Source organism: Pipistrellus hanaki (genome assembly GCF_964339955.1).
Source record: "Pipistrellus hanaki genome assembly, chromosome: 4".
NCBI lineage: Eukaryota > Metazoa > Chordata > Mammalia > Chiroptera > Vespertilionidae > Pipistrellus > Pipistrellus hanaki.
In genome coordinates this window covers 85,558,938-85,578,667 of record NC_140506.1, presented here as the reverse complement: position 1 = coordinate 85,578,667, position 19,730 = coordinate 85,558,938, and the positions used below count along the sequence as shown (strand labels likewise).

The 19,730-nt window shown below is 47.9% G+C and overlaps 1 protein-coding gene across 1 annotated transcript in view; it reads left to right on the top strand.

The window, feature by feature from the left end:
* The first annotated feature begins 2,456 nt into the window (after window positions 1-2,456).
* ABAT (4-aminobutyrate aminotransferase) overlaps window positions 2,457-19,730 on the top strand; it is a 78,757-nt gene continuing 61,483 nt past the window's right edge. Inside the window, exon 1 of the mRNA XM_084881135.1 lies at window positions 2,457-2,559. The gene's annotated coding sequence lies outside the window, so the exon portion shown is untranslated. The remainder of the gene's footprint in view (window positions 2,560-19,730) is intronic.

Here is a 19,730-nt window from a genome sequence, read left to right as displayed (position 1 = left end):
CAAAAGAGAGAAACATCGATGAGAGCGTAACATGGATCAGCTGGGCAGCTGCGGCCTGCACACCCCCTATAGGGGATTGAGCCTGCAAACCCAGGCACAGCCCCTGACCAGGAATCCAACCCTTTGGTGGATGGGATGACACCCAATCAACTGGGCCACACCAGCGAGGGCCACTTAGTGTTTTGAGATGAGATTTCCACACCATTCAACATTCGACACCGATGTTCTGTTGGAGGCATTCTGTCTTATGCAGCAGGTGTCCCTTCAGCCCTATTGTTGTACATTTAAGTTGTTTCTAGTTGTTGTTTTTTTCTACAGTAAAATGACAGTATACGCTTTATTACTAAACTTGTGCACCATTCATTATTTTAGGGTAAATTCATAGAGGTTTGATTGCTAGGTCAAAGGGTAAACTCACTTTTAAGATTTTAAAAATAAAATACCTAGTTTCTTCTCAGAAAAGTTTTGATCATTTGTCCTTCCATCAGCAATTCTTGAAATTGTCCACTTCCTTAAAACATCCACAAATAATCATAATTATAACAATGAAAATGATACCATTTTGATAGATGACATTTTTCATCGCTTTCACTTGCCTTCTTGTTGACAACTTTATTCCTCCCATGTTTACTGACCATTTGATTTCTTTGGGTGGGTCTTAGGCAATAAAGGGGATGGTCTTCATGGCGTAAGTATTAAGGAAAACTTGTTAGATTTATAACCCTGGCTTCATAAAGTTCTGTAAGCCAGATGATAAGATTAAAATACCTAAGAGATTGACAGAGCTCTCTCAGTTTCAGCAGGACTGTAGATCAATTCTATTTCCTGTTGTTCTTTTGAATTATTTACTCTTATTTATTGATTCTGTTTGGTCCCTGCAGTCACAGACTATACAAGGGAACAGATGGTTGGTTGGAAGTTTTTATGTATTTGTTTGTATTATATATTTATCTTAATTTTTTTTTTTAATCCTCATCCAAGGACATGTTTTCCATTGATTTCTAGAGAGAGTGGAAAGGAGGGAGGAGGGGGAGAGAGAGAGAGAAACATCAACATGAGATACACATGGGGGGCTGGGGTACTTGCAACCAAGTGCAAGTGCCCTTGACAGGGAATTGAACCTGAGACCCTTTGGTCCGAAGATGGACACTCTAAATGCTGACACTCCAAATCGGCCAGGGCTATCTTAGATTCTTAATTCCCACAGTTGTCCTTGCCTAATCAGAGATAAGGCAGCCTGGGTTCATGAAAGGCAGAAAGTAGGGACCTCAGGGTTTTGCAAGATTCCAGAAGACTAAATACAGGGTGTCCCCCAAAAATGCATACACACTTTGCATAATTATGAATTCCAATGGGTTAAATCTGAAAAGAAACATCAATTGAGCTATCAGCTGTCAATTGTGTATACATTTTTTTAAAAAACACCCTATAGATACCTGATGAGGCAGAGGAGGAGGAAATAAAGCAGTCTTCTTTCCTGGCCTTTTAAGGTCTGGAATCTCCATTCGACCAACCATTCATTCATCATGAGCACTTGGTGACCTCATGTTGTTCTGATGGGAAGTATCTTATGTCTTTGATTTTTCCACTGAATGACTGTATCATTTTCTAGATGCCTTCAGAAAGCTACAAGGTACCAGTCATTCACACTTTAGTATTAACTAGTTCTCATGCAGCATTTTAATTTTTATTTAAGCACCTTCATCACATCCCCGATCTCATTTACGCCCACGAAGGAGGTACTATCTCTGTTGTCTTCATTTACGTATCATTTAGAAAACTGAGAATCAGGAAGGTGGAGGCACCTGCCCTAGAACTTGCAGAAGGGACCATGGACTCCTGGTCTAGTGCTCTTTGCATTGTAGCCACAGTGCACAAGCTCTTTGCCTTCTGCAGCCGGTGGGCCAGGAGGTGCTAGTGAATGGCAGCTCAGAGGACTGAGCTGAGCGCCCTTATTGGGGGGCGAAGAAGGTGGGGGGGGGGGTGGCATGATGCTCTTTCCCTTCCTCTCCACACCAAACCTTGTCTGACTCCTGGGTTCCAGAGCCCGGGTTCTGGGGCGCCGAGTGCAGTTGGGCATCTATGCTCACCCGCAGCCCCAGCGTCCAGAAAAGGTGCAGGAGTCATTGAGGTCGAGGTGAAATCAACCAATAGAGCTTCCTCCCCCCCCCCCCCCCCATTTTTTGTTTCATTTTTTTAAGACAGGCTCCTAACCCCCCTCAGGGAGGCTCCCCGCGGCTTGATGAGGGTCCTCGGCCGCCGCTCCAGCCCTCGCTCCGGCCCTCGCGGCCCCTCCACCAGGCCCCCGGCTCCGCGCCCCCGGAGACCGGACTCTACCCCCGCCCCGCCTCCTCCTCCCCCCGGGGGCGGTGGCCCGTGGCGGGCGCGCTCATTGGCTGCGGCGCGAGCGAGGCCGGGGCCGGCGGCGCTGATTGGTCCGCGCGCCTCGGCGGAACCAGGGACCCCGGGAGTCGCTGGGGGAAGCGGGCAGAGACCGGCAGCCGGAGCCAGGGCGCAGCTCCCGCAGTTCGGAGCCCGCACCCGGAGTCTGGCCTGGAGGTAAGGGCGCGGCGCGGGGACGCGGGGGTGCGGGGAGTCGAGGTGGAGCCCCTCGGCCCTGCCCCGGGGAGCAAAACCCCGGCGTCTTTGCTCCGAAGCACCACCCTCATCCTCCCGAGTCCTGGGCCCCCACCCCCGAAAGGAGAAGGTCTCTACAACCCCCCAACCTCCGCCAGAGAGCAAATAGTGTCCTTTTCCCTTCAGAAGGGGGCTCCTCCTCGGGACCCCAAGCTCTAGAGGTAAGCTTCTCCCTCATTCACCCCTGGAATGAAATGTGCCCTCCAAAAGTGGGATCCAGCTTCCCCAGGTATCTAGGGTCCCCTCACCTCTTTGGAGACACGTGTCCCTCCCTCCCCTAAACACTCAGTTTGGATCCCCTCCGCCCGCCCCTCTGAAGGATGGGGTCGGCTCAGCCTGGGGGTGACAGTGTGCTCTCCCCCGAAAATGGAGGCTCCCACATACCCTGAGAAGTGAGCCCCTCCTCAAGAGGGTACCCCTCTTCCTCCCCTGAAGATGTAGACGAGGGGCTTTTATTCTCAGAAACAGGGTAAGGGTCTGGATACCCATCCAGACCAAGTCACCCCCTCACCCCACCCCTATCTAACCCTTTCACACAAGCCCACCCCCTCTCACCCCTCCCAACCTCCCCCTTACACTCACCTCCCTCCTCACCCACCTCCCCCCTCACCCAATCCCGTCCTTCCCATGCGGTACTGTCACACCTCACTGCTCCACCTAATGCCACCTCACCTCTCTGGCCAGGGTAAGAGGTTTAGTTGGAGGCCTAGTGATTGCAGCCCTTAGAGCTGGGGTCCTGAGCCTGGAGGCCCTTCCAGGAGCCCCCAAACTCAGACAGCAGAGATTGGTTCTAAGGCGGCAGAACCAGCAGAGACTCCTGCCCCCCAACACCCACCCACCCACCCACCCACACATACCCCAGTCCTTCCCCTCTCCTAGAGAAGGGGGTGTCCATGCAGAAAGAAGGGCCCCAGTTTGCTCCCTGCACCACCACCCCCCCCCCTCACACACACACACACACACACATACACACCTCCTTGGGCATTGCCCAGTGGGATTCCCTAGGCGCTGGACCAGGGGAGATGGGTGCTGCAGGAGCCATCCACTGGGCCGGAGACCGGGTTGGCTTTGCTGCTTCGAAGAAGCCGGTCTAAGGGACAGGATGTTGGTGATTTGAGGGGGGCTGTGAGCAGCTCTTCTCTGCGGGCCAGATGGTGGGGACTACGAAGAGAGAGGCAAGAAGCTTTGCCTTGCTGGTTGCAGCTGTCCCCGGGACTTGAAGTGCGGGAAAATGTGCATCCTGAATGCCCAAAGCGGTCAACCCTGGAGAGAGAGAAATGGCCCCGTCGGGAGCCCTGAGACCTCAGAGGGCCCCTAGGTCAGGATCCTGCCCCTTCCTTTGCCGGTTAAGCAATCAGACGCACAAAGCGGGGAAGAGACTTGCTCAAGGTCATCCAGCCAATGGGTGGCAAAGCTGGCTGGTCACAGCCTCTCCAGGGCTTGTGGGCTTCCAGGATGCTGGACACTATCTCCAGTCCTCACATGTACGTCCAGGACCCCTGGGCACTGCCGTCCCCACCTGTCAGAAAAGCCAGGAGCTTGCTGAGCCCACTGCCAAATTTAGGCTTGCCCAAACTACACCAACCCAGGATAGCAGCTAAGGTTGTTTGCACTATGCGGGAGCCAAGACCCCTGCAGGACCTCAGTTGCACAGCCAGGTTTGCTCCGGGAACCGTGGCCAGGGTCCGAGGAAGTCACATCCTTTCCTTCAAGGCCTTTTCCCTCTCGGTCCCTGGACATCCTTCCCGCCCCGAGTGCCCTGCAGCAATTTCCCGTTCACGCTCTGAGAACTAATGGCTTCTCTTCCTGAGGGGTTGGGTGGGACAAGAGCTGGAACTGAGGCCCCTCACATTCCTTTTAGATTTGGAGCCCAATTCAAGGTGCCCAGGGGAACTGTTAGAGCATGAGGGAACCGCAGTGTATACGGGTTGAGAGGTTGGTCTCTGACCCCTCTTATCTGGGTCCAGAGCCCAAACTTGCTGCTTACTATGTAATCCTGGGGCAATTATTAACCTCTCTGTGACCGGGTTCCCTCTGGTGTCCTTATCAGAGCAAAATGAGTTCATCTCCATAAACGGTGTAGCACGCAGTAAATGGAAACAATGGTTATGACTACAAGCCCAAAGTCATAAAACCTCTAAAACGGCAGGGGGCTGTGCTCTTAGGAAAAACTGATGACCTGCACTGTAGCCTGTCTGCCAGGGGCCGAGGCAGTGAAGGCTGGCCGGCACTTGGAGACAAGAGGGATGTCTGCCCAGAGATAGTGCGGTATATGGAATGGACCGCAGGCCCCAAAGTCAGATGGGGTCAAAGGTCAAGTCATTCGCCTCTCTGAGTCTTCGCGTACTCGTCTTTGGATGAGGTTTTCTGTAAGATAGGCAGCAGGTTAGAGACAGGGCTAGAGCAGGTTTTCTCATCCTGGACGCTGCAGGCATTCGGGGCTGGATGGTCCTGTGCCGTGGAGCCGTCCCTTGCCCTGTAGGATGCTAAGCATCATCCCTGCTCTCTACCCATTAGATGCCAGTTCCACCGCCTCTAGCTATGACAGCCGAGCTGTCTCCAAGCATCATGTCCCCTGGGGGCAAAGTCATCTCCCCCAGACCCCCCTGAGAACCACTGGTGTGATACTTGTGCCTCGCTCAGTTTCCTCATGTCCTAAATGGTTTGGCTCAGTGGACAGAGCGTCGACCTGCGGACTGAAAGGTCCCAGGTTCGATTCCAGTCAAGGGCATGTACCTTGGTTGTGGGCACATCCCCAGTAGGGGGTGTGCAAGAGGCAGCTGATCGATGATTCTCTCTCATCGGTGTTTCTAACTCTCTCTTCCTCTCTGTAAAAAATAAATAAAATATATTTTTAAAAAAAGAAAGAAACACCCTCCTTGCTCAGGCTCCTCCTTTCTGCTCTCTGTGTGATGGAGGTCGTGGTGGTCAGGCCCTGAGCCTCCCAATGCTAATGACAATTTCAACCCCTCCCCTTTTAAACAAGACCGCCCTCTCCCAACTGCCTCCGTGAGCCTTACTCTAAGCTTCCCATTTCACAGATGAGCAAACTAAGGCTCCCAGAGGTGACGTGATTTTCTGAGGCTGTTACCTCCTGTCCTGCTAGAGGTCAAAGACATGGCCGTGGCAGCCTCAAAACAGTTTTAAAAGTAGCCTAGCTGCAGAGGCTTTTCCAGAAGATCGTTTGGCAGTCTTTCAAAATGCAAACGCCGTGCCCTTTGGCCGAGCCGGCCTGCTTCTAGGAATCTCCTGCAGACAGGCTCACGCGTGTGCAGAGCTACGAATGCAAGACTGCGGGGCTTTTTAATACCGACGTGGGGAGGAGTTACCTTACTGCGCAGTCACGTGGGAAAATGAGTGTATTTTAGAAGGATGATTGTAGATCTACGTTCCTGACCTGGAAACGTCTCTGCAACTTACTGTTGCATGAAAACAATAAAGTCACAACATCAGTATATGCGGCATAATCCCATTTTTTTTGGGAAAAGATACTGCATGTAAATACATATGAGAGTGGGTAATTAGGGGAGTGAGGAGCATGGAGAGGACCTATATATATTTATTAAGAGATATTCATAAGAGAAGAGAAGAAAAAGTGTACCTAGCCAGCTTCCCGGGCGTTAAAAATGAGCATCGCAGAGCCCACCGGAGTTGAGACTTGCTCAGGGCCCCTCTGCCAGGATATGTATGGCAGTGGGACTCCGACCAAGTGCCGAATCCCAAGTTGGGGCTGTTTCAGCTGCCCAGCCGCAGTGTCTGCGGATGGCTATGGTCCGAGGACCTGCATGCATGAGTCCCTCTCTCCAGGGATGTGGTCAAGGGATGCTACAAGTCGCCAGTGGCTGAAACTCGGGCTGTGAGCTTCCTGGGGCCAGGACACAGGAACCTGAGCCTCATCTCCAGCAGCCGAGCCTCCCTGGCCACGGGGAAGTCCTTCCACCAGTAGCCCAGTGGGTCCTGGGGTTGGACTCTCTGCAGCTGAACCAGCGTCGGTGGCTCGGGCCACGGCCACTTTGCCTCTCAGTGTCTCATGTCCCCATCTTTAAAAGGGGAACACTTGTAAATTTCATTGTTAAAAAAGGGGGGGGGGCAGTGGTAGAACCTGCCTCACTGGGTTATGATGAAAATTAACTGGCACAGTTCAAACACCCGGGACACAGTCCTGCTTAGGTGATGTGAGTCCTGGCTCTCTCCTTCTCGCTGCCCGCCTGCCCCTGGCCGGGAGGCAGAGGACAAAGCCTCTGAGTGTCAGCTGGCTGGATCGGCACCCCCACTTTCCTCTGCCGCCCGGCAGAGAGTCCAGGGGACAGGGTTCTGAGGGTGACTGCTCTCTTTCCTTCTCCCTGGAGTCCAACGCTCCCTGCTTTTCTAGACGCTCCATGCATTCACCGCCTTACTCATCGCGGGGACAGGATGGCCTGATGCGGCCTCTAATTACACATTCCTTCAATAATAAGATCGTTCTGTCTTTTATAGCACATCTCCCTGGTCCTCCCCACCCACAGCAGGAGGCCGTTTCTCCTCCTCTGAACTCCCACCGCCCACATCCAGGGCTGCCCGGGGGCCCAGGACTGTGGGCTAGTGTTTCTCCCTTCCTGGAACTGCTGGCGGGTGGCGAGCACGCTGGTCTCATTTGCTCCCGTGTCCCAAATGCAGAGTACAGTGCCTGGCACACAGGAGAGACTCCATGCACATTTTGTGTGCACATAAATGTATTTGTTTGTGATGGTAAAATACACATGACATAAAATTAACCATTTTAATTGTTTTAAAATGTACAATTCAGTGACATTGAGTACATCTCAAGTATTATACTACCATCACCACCATCTTGATCCAGATCTGCTTTATCACCCATTAGGCAGTCACTTCCCCTCCCCCTAGCTCCTGACAACCACTCATCTGCTTTCGGACTAGATAGAGCTGCCTGTTCTGAATATTTCACACAAATGGGATCGTGAAACACATGGCCTGTTGTGTCTGGCTTCTCCATGTTGTAGCGTGTGTCAGTGCTTTATTCCTTTTTATGGCTAAATAATATTCTACTGTATGGCTAGACCAGCGTGTTCATCCATCTGTCAGGTGATGGACATTTGGGCTGTTTCCAAGTTTTAGCTGTGAGTAAGGCTGCTATAACTGTGTGGACAGGTTTTGGGTTGAAGACCTGTTTTTAACGTTTTGGTGTATGTGCACAGGAGTGGGACTGCCGGGTCATATGGTAATTCTTTGCTTAACTTTTTGAGGAACTGCCAAACTATATCATTTTACATTCCTACCAGCAATGTGTGAAGGTTTCAGTTTTTTCACATCTTTGCCAACACATTATTTTCTGTATTGTCATTATTACTATTATGACTATGACTATGACTATGACTATTCCTTCCATCCTAGCAGGTGTGAAGGTATCTGCTTGTAGTTTGGATTTGCATTTCCCTGATGACTAACGATGTTGGGCATCTTTCCGTGTGCTTATTGGCCATTTGTATATGTCCTTTGGGGAAATGTCCATTTTTAATTGGGTTATTTATCATTTCATTGGGTTGTAAGAGTTGTATTTAAATGTATTTTTGTGTTGCCATTTCCTCTTGCATTTAGATATTTGCTCAGCTCCTGTGGGTCAGACACTGTCTGTGACCTTGGGATTCAAGGTGACTACAATGCAGTTCCTGCCTACAAGGGTCTCACAGTCTAGAGCAAAGTTTCTAACCTCAACACTGTTGGCACTGTTGTGGAGCCATCCTGTGCATTTAGGCTGTGTAGCAGCATCCCTGACCTCTGCCCACTAGATGCCAGTTGTTCACTCCTCCTCAAGTTCTGACAACCAAAAATGACTCTGACATTGCCCAGTTCCCCCGGAGAGCAAAGTTGCTCCTAGTTGAGAGTTACTGGTTTAGATGCTAACACAGGTGTGTGTATCTATAATTTCAGTCATTTCTCTTGTGCCTCAGAGACTACACAGTGGGCATTCAGGACACATTTGTTGAATGTTGGGTGGATGGACGGATGGATGGATGGAAGAAAGGATGGGCACACCATTTTGTTGGTTGGGTAAATTGAGGGATATGTGTGTGAATGGATGGATGAGTGTATGAATGTAATTTACAGGATCTGGACATGAGCCTGAAATTCTACTATGAGAAAACAAAACACCAATCTCCCAGCTGCAGTAATCTACTGCACCTGGCACAATGGGTCTCATGCTTTAGCATCAGAATCCTGTGGAGGGTGTATTAAAGCACAGACTGCTGGGCCCCGCCACTAGAATTTGTGCTTCAGTAGTCTCACCGGCCTAGCATTCTGCTCCCATCCAGTTTCCATGTCCTTTGGCAACCTGCACCAGACTTCCCCCACCTTGCCAACCTCAGATCTCCATTCTCAGATGTCCCATGGCCTTCATTGCCAATGTCAACACTTACTTCCTTGGACTGTCGGCAGCAGGCTGGAAATCTGTTCCTTGGCCACACAATTTCTTTCAAAGGTGTCCTAGCACCTTGCTACTGGAAGTGAGGCCCAGTACCCAGCATCATCACATCACTTGGGGGCTGGTTCGAAATGCACACTCTTGGCCCTGCCTCCCACCCAGGCCTATAGACTGCAAATCTGAACTTGAGCAGCATCTGGAGGGGATTCAAGAGAATATCTCTGACCCTCACAACTCAAAGCTAATACTGCCAATGGTGTTTGGGCAGGACATCATTAGGATATTATTGGTCATTTATCTTGGAATGTCTGAACCGCCGTTGTTTGACCCAAGGGACATAGAGGCCCATTGGAGCAGTGCCTTGCTCAAGGTTATACGATGACTGTGAGGCAGAATGGAGAGTGTCATCCATTCCCTAGTGGTGAGCGGGCTCCAGCGGGGTTGAAACACCACAGCGGTGATACATAAACATACGGAGTGGAGGGTAGCATTCTGAAGCTGCTAGGTTTGCTCTTCAAAAGTGGATGAAGGGGAGCTGACTTAAAAGTGGACCAAGAACAAGAACTTAAGTGGTATTCTTTTATTCTTCTCCTGTTTTCAGTGTTTATTGAGTACTTAGTAAATGCCTGACATTAGTATCATGTAAATGGTGTTAAACAAGAAAAACAAGGTCTCACTCCTTAAAAAAAAAATTGTTGATTGATTTTAATAGAGAGAGGGAGAGACAGAGAGAGAAATAGCAATTTATTGTTTCACTTATTGATGCATTCACTGGTTGATTCTAGTATGTGCCTTGACTGGGGACTGAACCCACAACCTTGGCCTATCAGTTATTGTACAACTTCCATGTGTCCTGTACAGTACTAAGTGTGTGTGTGTGTGTGTGTGTGTGTGTGTGTGTGTAAGAGAGAGAGAGAAAGAGAGAGAGAGAAAGCTGTTACACCAGAAGATCTTCTAGGCTAGCTGGGGGCAGACGGAAGGCCCACAAACAACTGCCATTCAGTGAAATGAGTAACTGGGAGAAGGCGGGGGATAGAGGCTCCAGCTTAGAGAGAAGAAAGACATTACATGCCCCTGACCCGACCCTGGGGATTCTGGGGAAGAACTTCCAGGAGAAAAAGGCAGAAAAGAAGGAAAGGTCTCAACAAAGAAAATATGAACAAAGAGGCTCAGAAACTTCCTGCAAAACTGTTCAAAGAAAATCTTCAAGGGAAAAAAGGATAAAATCATAACTCCCATACAGATACAAAAACGAACACTTGTTAAGGATGTTACTAAGCTCATTCAATGAGGGGGCTGGGCAGACGCTAGAACTGGTTCAAAGGAAAAGTCAAATAAAGCATAATTGTCTGTGGAGTAAAGGAATATTGAACTGAGTGGCAAATGGGGCCAACAGTTGTTAGACAGAATTTGCTTGTCTATCAGTCTCCTAACAAATTACAAAGAGTTGGGAAAAATAGCTTGAAGATAATGAACAGGGCCGGAGTCAGATAGTGTGACGGTTTGCATTGTATGTAGATACTGCATAATTTTTCATTGAGATTCTTTTTTTTTTTTTTTTTCTTTTTTCTATGAAACCAATGCTCAGAGTATGGGGGAGGCATTAGCTGGAGCACAGAGTGGTTGAATGAGGAGAGGGAAGCTGCAGGAGGGCCAGATCATGGACAGCCAGGTAACCTATGATAATGCACTTGGACTTAACCCAGAGACCAAGGGGGAATCATGGGAGGGTTTTAACATAGAAGTGACGTGATTTGAAGATCAGACAGAGAATCCTGATAGAAGGTGAGCTGGCGGGGCCTTCACCTGCTTAGGGCTAGGCAACTCTTTTCTAAAGGAGACAATAGTAAACATTTGTGGCCTTATGGGCCATACAGTTTCTATTGCAACTATTCGACTGTCTGTACCATGACAGCAACCATGGGCCATGCCAATGGATGGGCATGTCTGTGTTCTAATGAACCTTAATTTGCAAAACAGGCTGGGGCCAGATATTTCCCCACCATCGCCGCCATAGTTTATCAACCCTGCATTGGAGTTGACTCCGCCAAAGAGGCTAGAGCTGTCAGCGATTTTGACAGGCCTCTTGCAGCCCTTCCTTCCTCAACATGTTTAGAATCCATTGGCAGCTGTCGGAGGGAGCCAGGGACACCTTTTCCCACTTGCCTCTGCGTGGATTTAATGAGGGAACCAGACAATTCCCCTGGGGTGGATTGCTGGCCTTGGAGCAAACGTTTTAAGGACCTCTAAGCCCCTTCAGGGCAAGGTTGACCGCGCAGCCTCTTACAGTAGCCAAAGGAGCAAGCTGCCACCTGGGCTAGATGTGCTGAACAGAGCCTGCCTCCCCTCCCCTTGCCCAGAGCTGTAAATAGCTCTCCGCCGGCTTTTCAGGCTGAGCGCCGGTTTGGGGACAGGCTGGAAATGAGCACACCACGGAGCATTTGTGCAAATTGCTGCCTGCTTGCGGATTTGCATGCCTGGCATCCGCCCCGGCCCTAAGTGCACAGCCTTCCCAGGGGCTGAGAGTAGGGCTCAGGGAAGAACCACATGCGGAAGAGCAGGGGCATTTTGACCTGGGAACAGGGTCCAGGAGGGCTCCATGCTGGGCTGCCAGGGTGATGCTAAGCTATAGGACAAGAAGAAACATTCAGAAGACCCTGGGCGGAGTCAACTCAGGCTCTGTCCCTCCTAATGACAATGGCCCATACATAATGGCGGCCCATATTTGCTGAGCATTCGGTGGGTGCTAGGGCTGTTCTGGAGCTTTTTGAATATTTGCTCATCCATGGCTCACAGCAACCCTGAGAGGAAAGACTGGTCTAATTGTGGAGGTGGAAGTGGAGACTCAGAAAGGACAACTGCCTTGCCTGGGCTTAGTTTACCCATCAATCAATGGGATTAATATTGTCTTATCCCTTTACTATAATAGTGCAGTTCTTGTAAAACCAGTCGTAGGTGGAGAAAGTCCAAAGCGCTTCCTTTCAGCAGCAACCGCCCACCAGCAACTCAAGTCATTTGCAGGAATCGATCAAGTTCAACCCTGCGATCCTGCTGTGGGCCTAGGTTTGCCTCTGCTTCTCAGACACTCCTATGGGGTCAAGGAAAAGGCAAGCATTTGGAAAGCAGATGTATTGCTAGCCCCCTGAGTGTCCTGAGATAGGACTTTTGGGCCTCGATGTTCTCATCTGTAAAATGGCAACATTACATTGGTGATTGTTAAATTGGATGTTATGAGGGAACTTGGTTGGCCAGCCACTGTGGCTCAAGGATTGAGTGTTGACCTATGAACCAGGAGGTCACAGAAGTCCCTGTCAGGGCACATGTCCGGGTCTCAGGCTCAATCCCCAGTACCGGGTGTGTAGGGGGCACCCAGTCAGTGATTTTTCTCTTATCATTGATGTTTCTATCTCTTACTCTCCCTACATCTCTGAAATATGTGTGTGTGTGTTTTGATTTTGTTTCTTGTATTTTAGTTAAAAAGAGAACATTGCCCTAGCCAGTGGTCTGCAAACTCATTAGTCAACAGAGCCAAATATCAACAGTACAACTATTGAAATTTTTTTTGAGAGCCAAATTTTTTAAATTAAAACTTCTTCTAATGCCACTTCTTCAAAATAGACTTGCCCAGGCCATGGTATTTTGTGGAAGAGCCACACTCACGGGGCCAAAGAGCCACATGAGGCTCGCAAGCCGCAGTTTACCAACCACAGCCCTAGCCAGTTTGGCTTAGTGGATAAAGCATTGGCCTGCAGACTGAAGGGTCCTGGGTTTGATTCCAGTCAAGGGCACATACCTGGGCTGCAGACTCAATCCCCAGTGGGGGCATGCAGGAGGCAGCCAATGATTCTCTCTCGTCATTGATGTTTCTATCTCTCTCTTCCTCTCTGATGTAAATTATATATATATATATATATTTTTTTTTTAATTATTATTATTTTTTTTTAAGAGGGAATGTGGTCGAATGCTTTCTGCCTGTCAACTTCTGGCTCTGTTAGGGTTATATGATTTCATCCTCTCAATAACCCAGGTGGGAAGGTCCTCTTTTGTGAATGAGGAACAGAGTCAGAGCATTTTAACTTTCTTGGCCAACGTCACAGAGATAGGAAGAACCTGAATCTGGACATGAACCAGGAACTGCCCGGGTTCAAACCCATGTCTTTAAGCACGGGTTTCACTGGGGACCTCCAAGTGCCAGAGGTTGAACTCCCTTCTCCTCCTGTTCCATGCCTTTCACCTGGTCTGTATGTATGTATTTTGCTTTTTGAGAATAATTATTTCCCAAATGGGTGATTCAGTGCATGGTAAGACAAACGGTACAAATGGGTTTACACAAAAAAAGTAAATTTTCCACCCTTATCCTCATCTCCTCTGCTCCCTACAATCAGCTGTGTATTTTAAACATGGTCACAGTCGGGCGCTTTGTTTTATTTTTAATGTTACAGAGCTCTTTTCTTATTTCTTTTCACACTTATCCCCATCAATGGGTCTCCAGGTTGTTTCCAATATTTTGCCATTACAAAGGAAGCATGAGTGGACAACCATGTATGTACACAGTCACTTCACACATGTGCAAATATTTCCATAGGATAAATTCCTATATGAGAAATTGCTACATCAGAAGGCATATTAGCATTTTTCCAAATCCTTTCTGTAAACCATTTTCTTATATCATATAATATGCACACAGAAACACGTACACAAAGAAGGAACAGCTCAGTGGTTTCTTACGGAGCTAATTGTCATGTATGATAACTGCCAACAAGATCAAGAAGTAGAGCCAGAAATAGCAGGCCCGCCCAGGCCAGGTGCTCAGTTGATTAGAGCATCATTCCATACAACAAAAAGGTTGCAGGTTCAATCCCCAGTCTGGGTACGTACAGGAGGCTACCGATCAATTTCTCTCTCTCTCCCTCTCTCAAATAAAAAAACATAATTGGGTGAGGATTAAAATAAAAAGAAATAGCAAGCCCTGTTCCCTTCTTTTTAAATATATATATATATTTTTATATATATATAAAATAAATATATATTTATTTATTTATATATATATTATTTTTTTATTCATTTTAGAGGGAGATAGAAACATCAATGATGAGAGAGAATCATTGACTGGCTGCCATCGAGCCCACAACCCAGGCCTGTGTCCTTGACAGGAATCGAATCTGGGACCTTTCAGTCCCTAAGCCGATGCTCTATCCACTGAGCCAAACCAGCCAGGGCCCCTGTGCGTTTCTTAATCATTACCCCATCCCAAGTCACCCATCCATCTCTTACAGAGATCCTTGCTTGCTCTTATAGATACAGTTTATCCTGAGGATGCATTCTTTATTACCCATTCAATTTGCTTGTTGTTTCCCCCACACACACTCTGTTCTTTTGTATCTAGCTTCCTTTACAGACTGTAACATCTGTACAATTTATCCATGTTGTTCCCTGTAGCTTGGTCCATTCATTTTCATTATTGCCTAGTAATCCATAGCATGAATAGGCTATAATTTATTTATGGACTCCACGGCTGATGTGCATTTGCGTTGTTTGCAGTTTGAGATTTGTCTTTGTTTGTTCATGCTGCTATAACAAAATGCCCCAGACTGGATGGCTTAAATAACAGAAATGTCTTCCTCGCTGTCCTGGAAGCTGGAAGTCTGAGATCAGGGTGCCAGCACAGTTGAGTTCTGGGGAGGGCTCTCTGCCTGACTTGCACACAGCGGCCTCCTTGCCCTGTCCGCTCTTGGTAGAGAAAGTGTCTGGAATCTCTTCCTCTTCCTGTCATGAGGGTTCCACCCTCTTGATCTCATTAAAAACTAATTATCTTCTAAAGGCCCCGCCTCCCAAAACCATCCCATGGGTGGTTAGGGCTTCAACATGTGAATGTGGAGGAAACAATTCAGTCCATAGCAAGGCCTTTATAAAGACAAGCATGCCTCGATTTATTGTGCTTTGCATTATTATGCTTCCCACACACTGCTTTTTCTTTTTTTCTTTTTTAAATATATTTTATTGATTTTTCCACAGAGAGGAAGGAAAAGGGATAGAGAGCTAGAAACGTCGATGAGTGAGAAACATCGACTAGCTGCCTCCTGCACACCCCCCACCGGGGATGTGCCCGCAACCAATGTACATGCCCTTGACCGGAATTGAATCTGGGACCCTTCAGTCCGCAGACCAACGCTCTATCCACTGAGCCAAACCAGTTTCGGCTGCTTTTTCTTTTTTCTTTCTTTCTTTTTTTTTTTTAATTTATCTTTATTGTTGAGAGTATTACATCGCTTCTCGGCCTTTTGGCTAAGATCAAGTGTGAGAGTATTACAGATGTCCCCCATTTTTCCTCCATTGCCCCCCTCCACCTGGCTCCCACCCCAGGCCTTCACCGAACTGTTGTCTATGTCCATGGGTTATGCATATAAGTTCTTTGCTTACTCTCTTCCTGCCCTCCCTACCCCTTCCATCTGAGATCTGTCAGTCTGTTCCATGCTTCCATGTCTCAGGACCTATTTGGTTCATCAATTTATTTTGTTCATTAGATTCCTCAGTTAAGTGAGATCATGTGATACTTGTCTTTCTCTGAGTGGCTTATTTCGCTTAGCATGATACTCTCTGGGTCCTTCCAGGCTGTCTCAAAGGGTAAGAGATCCTTCCTTTTTACTGTGGCATGGTGTTCCATGGTGGAAATGTACCCCAGCCAGCCCTGCATTGAGCAAGTCTATTGTCGCCATTTTCCAACGGCATTTGTTCATTCTGTGTCTCTTTGTCACATTTTGATAATTCGCACAATATTTCAGACTTTTTCATTATCTGTTATGGTGCTTTGTGATTAGTGAGCTTTGATGTTACTACTGTAATTGTTTGGGGGTGCCACAAACTGCACCCCTCTAGACAACTGATAAATGTTGTGTGTTCTGAAATGCAACAATATTGAAAGTAGGCCAATTAACAACCCCAAAATGGCCCACAAGTGTTCAAGTGAAAGGAAGAGTCGAACACTCACTTTATGTCAAAGGCTAGAAATGATTAAGCTTACTAGTGATGAGGAAGGCACATCAAAAGCTGAGACAGGCCGAAAGCTGGGCCTCTCCAGCCAATCAGCCACGCTGTGGATGCCAAGGAAAAGTCCTGCAGGAAATTGAAGGCGCTACTCCAGTGAGCACACAAATGATAAGAAAGCAAATGCTCTATTGCTGCGAGGGAGAAAGTTTTAGTGGCCTGCGTAGAAATCACACCACCACAACACTCCCTTCAGCCAGAGCCTAATCCAGAGCGGGGATTGTGGAAGGCTGAGAGAGGTGAGGAGGCTGCAGGAGAAACGTTTGAGGCTGGCAGAGGTTGGCTCATGAGGCTTAAGAAATCATCAGTGCAAGCGGACACTTCAAAGGATTTAGAGTACGACACAATCTCAGTCAGTAAAGCAGCAGCAGAAGCCGACTCCAGCTTTGTAAGTTCGACTGTAGGTAAAATGCTATCAGACAGCCCCGCTGGCTACAGAGAAATTGCTCACGAAAGAGTCACTTGATGCGGCAAACTTCATTGTGGTCTTATCTTAAGAAACTGCCACAACCCCCAGCCGTCACACCGCCACCCTGTCCGTCAGCAGCCGTCAATATCGAGGCAAGACCCTCCGCCAGCAAACAGGTTATGACTCGCTGAAGGCTCAGATGATGGTGGCATTTTGGGGGCAATAAAGCATTTGCTAATTAAAGTATGAACGTTGGGGTGTTTTCTGGTTTTTGATTTTTTTTAGACATAATGCTATCGCACACTTAATAAACTACAGTATAGTGTAAACATAACTTTTTAAAAATATATTTTATTAATTTTTTTACAGAGAGAAAGGGAGAGGGATGGAGAGCTAGAAACACCGATGAGAGAGAAACATTGATTCAGCTGCCCCCTGCATACTCCCCACTGGGGATGTGCCTGCAACCAAGGTACATACCCTTGACCGGAATCGAACCTGGGACCCTTCAGTCCAAAGGCCGATGCTCTATTCACTGAGCCAAACCAGTCAGGGTGTAAATATAACTTTTATGTGCACTGAGAAACCCCAGAGTTTGTGACATTCACTTAATTACGACATTTGCTTTTTGGCGGTGGTCTGGAACCGAACCCGCAGCATCTCTAAGGTAGGCCTGTGTTGTTGCCCGAACATTCTAGAATAAACAGCTGCCCAATCCAGAGTCACTAGCAGTGTGTGCACGAGTTCCAGGAGCTCTTCCCCTCTCCAGCTCCCCCACTGGGACGTGTTATTGTATTTTATAATTTCAGCCATTCTGATGGGCGTGTGGTGGTTTTTAAATTTCTCTACTTAGTAACTGACTTTGATCTCTATACATTTCTTGGTCATATGGATTTCCTATTTTATAAAGTCCCTGTTCCCATCTCTTTCCCATTTTTCTTTTGAGTTGTCTATTTTATTTATTTATTTATTTTTATTGCTTTGTAGGAATTTTGTCATGCAGGATAATGAATCCTAGGCCAGTTACATGTTTTGCAATGATCTTCTACTCTTTATGTAATTTTCATTTTCAATGGTGACTTTTTCTGATTGGAATTTTTTTATATAGCTCATATTTTTTTATCTTTATGGTTAAGGCCTTTTGTGTCCTATTTAAAAAATCTAAGGTCATTCACTTTGTCCCCTCTGTTATCTCCTAGAAGCTTCCACGTGTTGCCTTTCAGATTGATCACTGTAACCCACCTGGGGTTGATCTTTAGGTACTGGATTAGATAGGATCACGACTGATTTTTCTCTCCACGTGGATAACCCAACTGACCCAATAGCACTGCCACTTTGCAGAAATCAAGTGCCCTCGTAAGTGTAGGTCTATTTTCTAGTCTCTGTTCTGTTTTACTGGTGTGTTTATCTTTACCCCCACATCATACTGTCTTAACCACTTAGCCTTAGAAATTATAGAACATGCCAGATCAACCTCCACTCATGCAATTCAACAAAAATGTATTGTGCGCCCCATACAGTGCCAGACAGTATAGCGATGGGGGTATGCTTTTTAAGTATAAGCACAGCTTTAAAAGATGTGCAGTCTGTAAGTGGCCAGAATGAGCAAGATAATTATACAGAGGTGACCCGTAAGTGTGATGGTGCTGTACAGGGGAAAGGAATGCGGAGCTAAGAGTCTCCTAAGAGAGGATTTGATCTGATGGGTGAGGGTCAGGGTTTCCTGGAGGAGGAGCATCATGAGTTGAAATCAGAGAGGTGAATAAGAATTTAAAAAATCAGAAGCAAGGGGCCTTTCCAGTTTGGCTCTGAGGATAGAGCATAGGTCTGTACCCCGAAGGGTCCCAGGTTTGATTCTGGTCAAGGGCACATAACTCGGTTGCAGGACTTCCTGGGCCAGGCCCTGGTCAGGGAGCGTGCAGTGATTTCCAGGGCAGTTCTCTCACATTGATGTTTCTCGCTGTCTTTCCCTCTCTCTAAAATCAATGGGAAAATATCCTCGGGTGAGGATTAAAAAAAAAAAAAAATCAGAAGCAAGGGAAAAGCATCCAGGGCAGTGGGAACAGTATCTGTGAAGGCTCTGGGTAGCAGCCTACACAGGACAGACACAAGATCCAAATGCCAGAACCCAGAGGGACGGAAGTCGTGGGCAGAGATTGGAAAGGGGAGAGGGACCAGATCTCAAGGCCTCTTAACCAGGTTCAAGGGCTAGTTTTTATACCAAGAACAACTGTCCTAAAAAAAAAAACCCAACAAGTCCCCTTGAGTATTCCGGATGAAGGGCTGTTCTAAGAGCCTCTTTAGCATACGTAGGCAGGGCTGCTGCTTTGCAGAATGTGTGTGGCAGCCTCTGGGGTAAGACGTCAGTCCTGTTTAGCCTCATCCCACGGCTCCCGGCACCTGGAGTTTCCGTTTTGCTAGCCGTGGAAGTGACAGTTCTTCTGAGGAGTCTGCCCGAGTCCCGCAGGCAGCAGCATCTGCCCAGCACCACGTCAGTCTGGAAGCCTCTCGCCAGCCCGCCTGCTGGGTCATTCCTGGCATGGGCCTGTGCCAGACACCGGGCTGTGGACTTGAACCATTCCTCCTCATTCATCTTCACCTCGAAGCAGGTGACCTCCCGTTGTTCCTTAATAGCAGTGTGTTTCTGCCGGGCCCTCCCCAGCCCCAGGGAGCCTTTGGCAAGATCTGAAGACATTTGGGGTTGTTACAGCTGGCAGGGGAGGTGGCACTACTGGCATTTAGTGGGTAGAAGCCAGGGATGTTGTTAAACATCCTACAGCGCCCAGGATGGCCCCACCCCAAACCACAAGGAATTATCTGGCCCCAAAAGTCAGTAGTGCTGAGGCTGGGAGACCCTGCTTAAGCGCCCTCCTTTCCCACACCTTTTCTCGCGTTTTCAGAGGAAGTTTGTGTGAGGGAACACACCTCTCTCTAACACCTTGTCCCCTTGTAGTTGTTTCTTACCAGGTTTCAGGGGTTTTATTCCACTGGAATGGCAGGGCCTAGCCTCAGCATTGGAGTCAGAAAAAAAAAAAAGGGGGGGGGGTGGGGGGGAGACTGAAGCCATGATGTTTGGCTAGTGGTAGAGTTTATTTCTTTTTTTTAATTATTGATTTTTTTTACAGAGAGAAAGAGAGAGGGATAGATGAGAGAGAAACAGCGATCAGCTGCCTCCTACACACCCCCCACCGGGGATGTGCCCACAACCAAGGCACATGC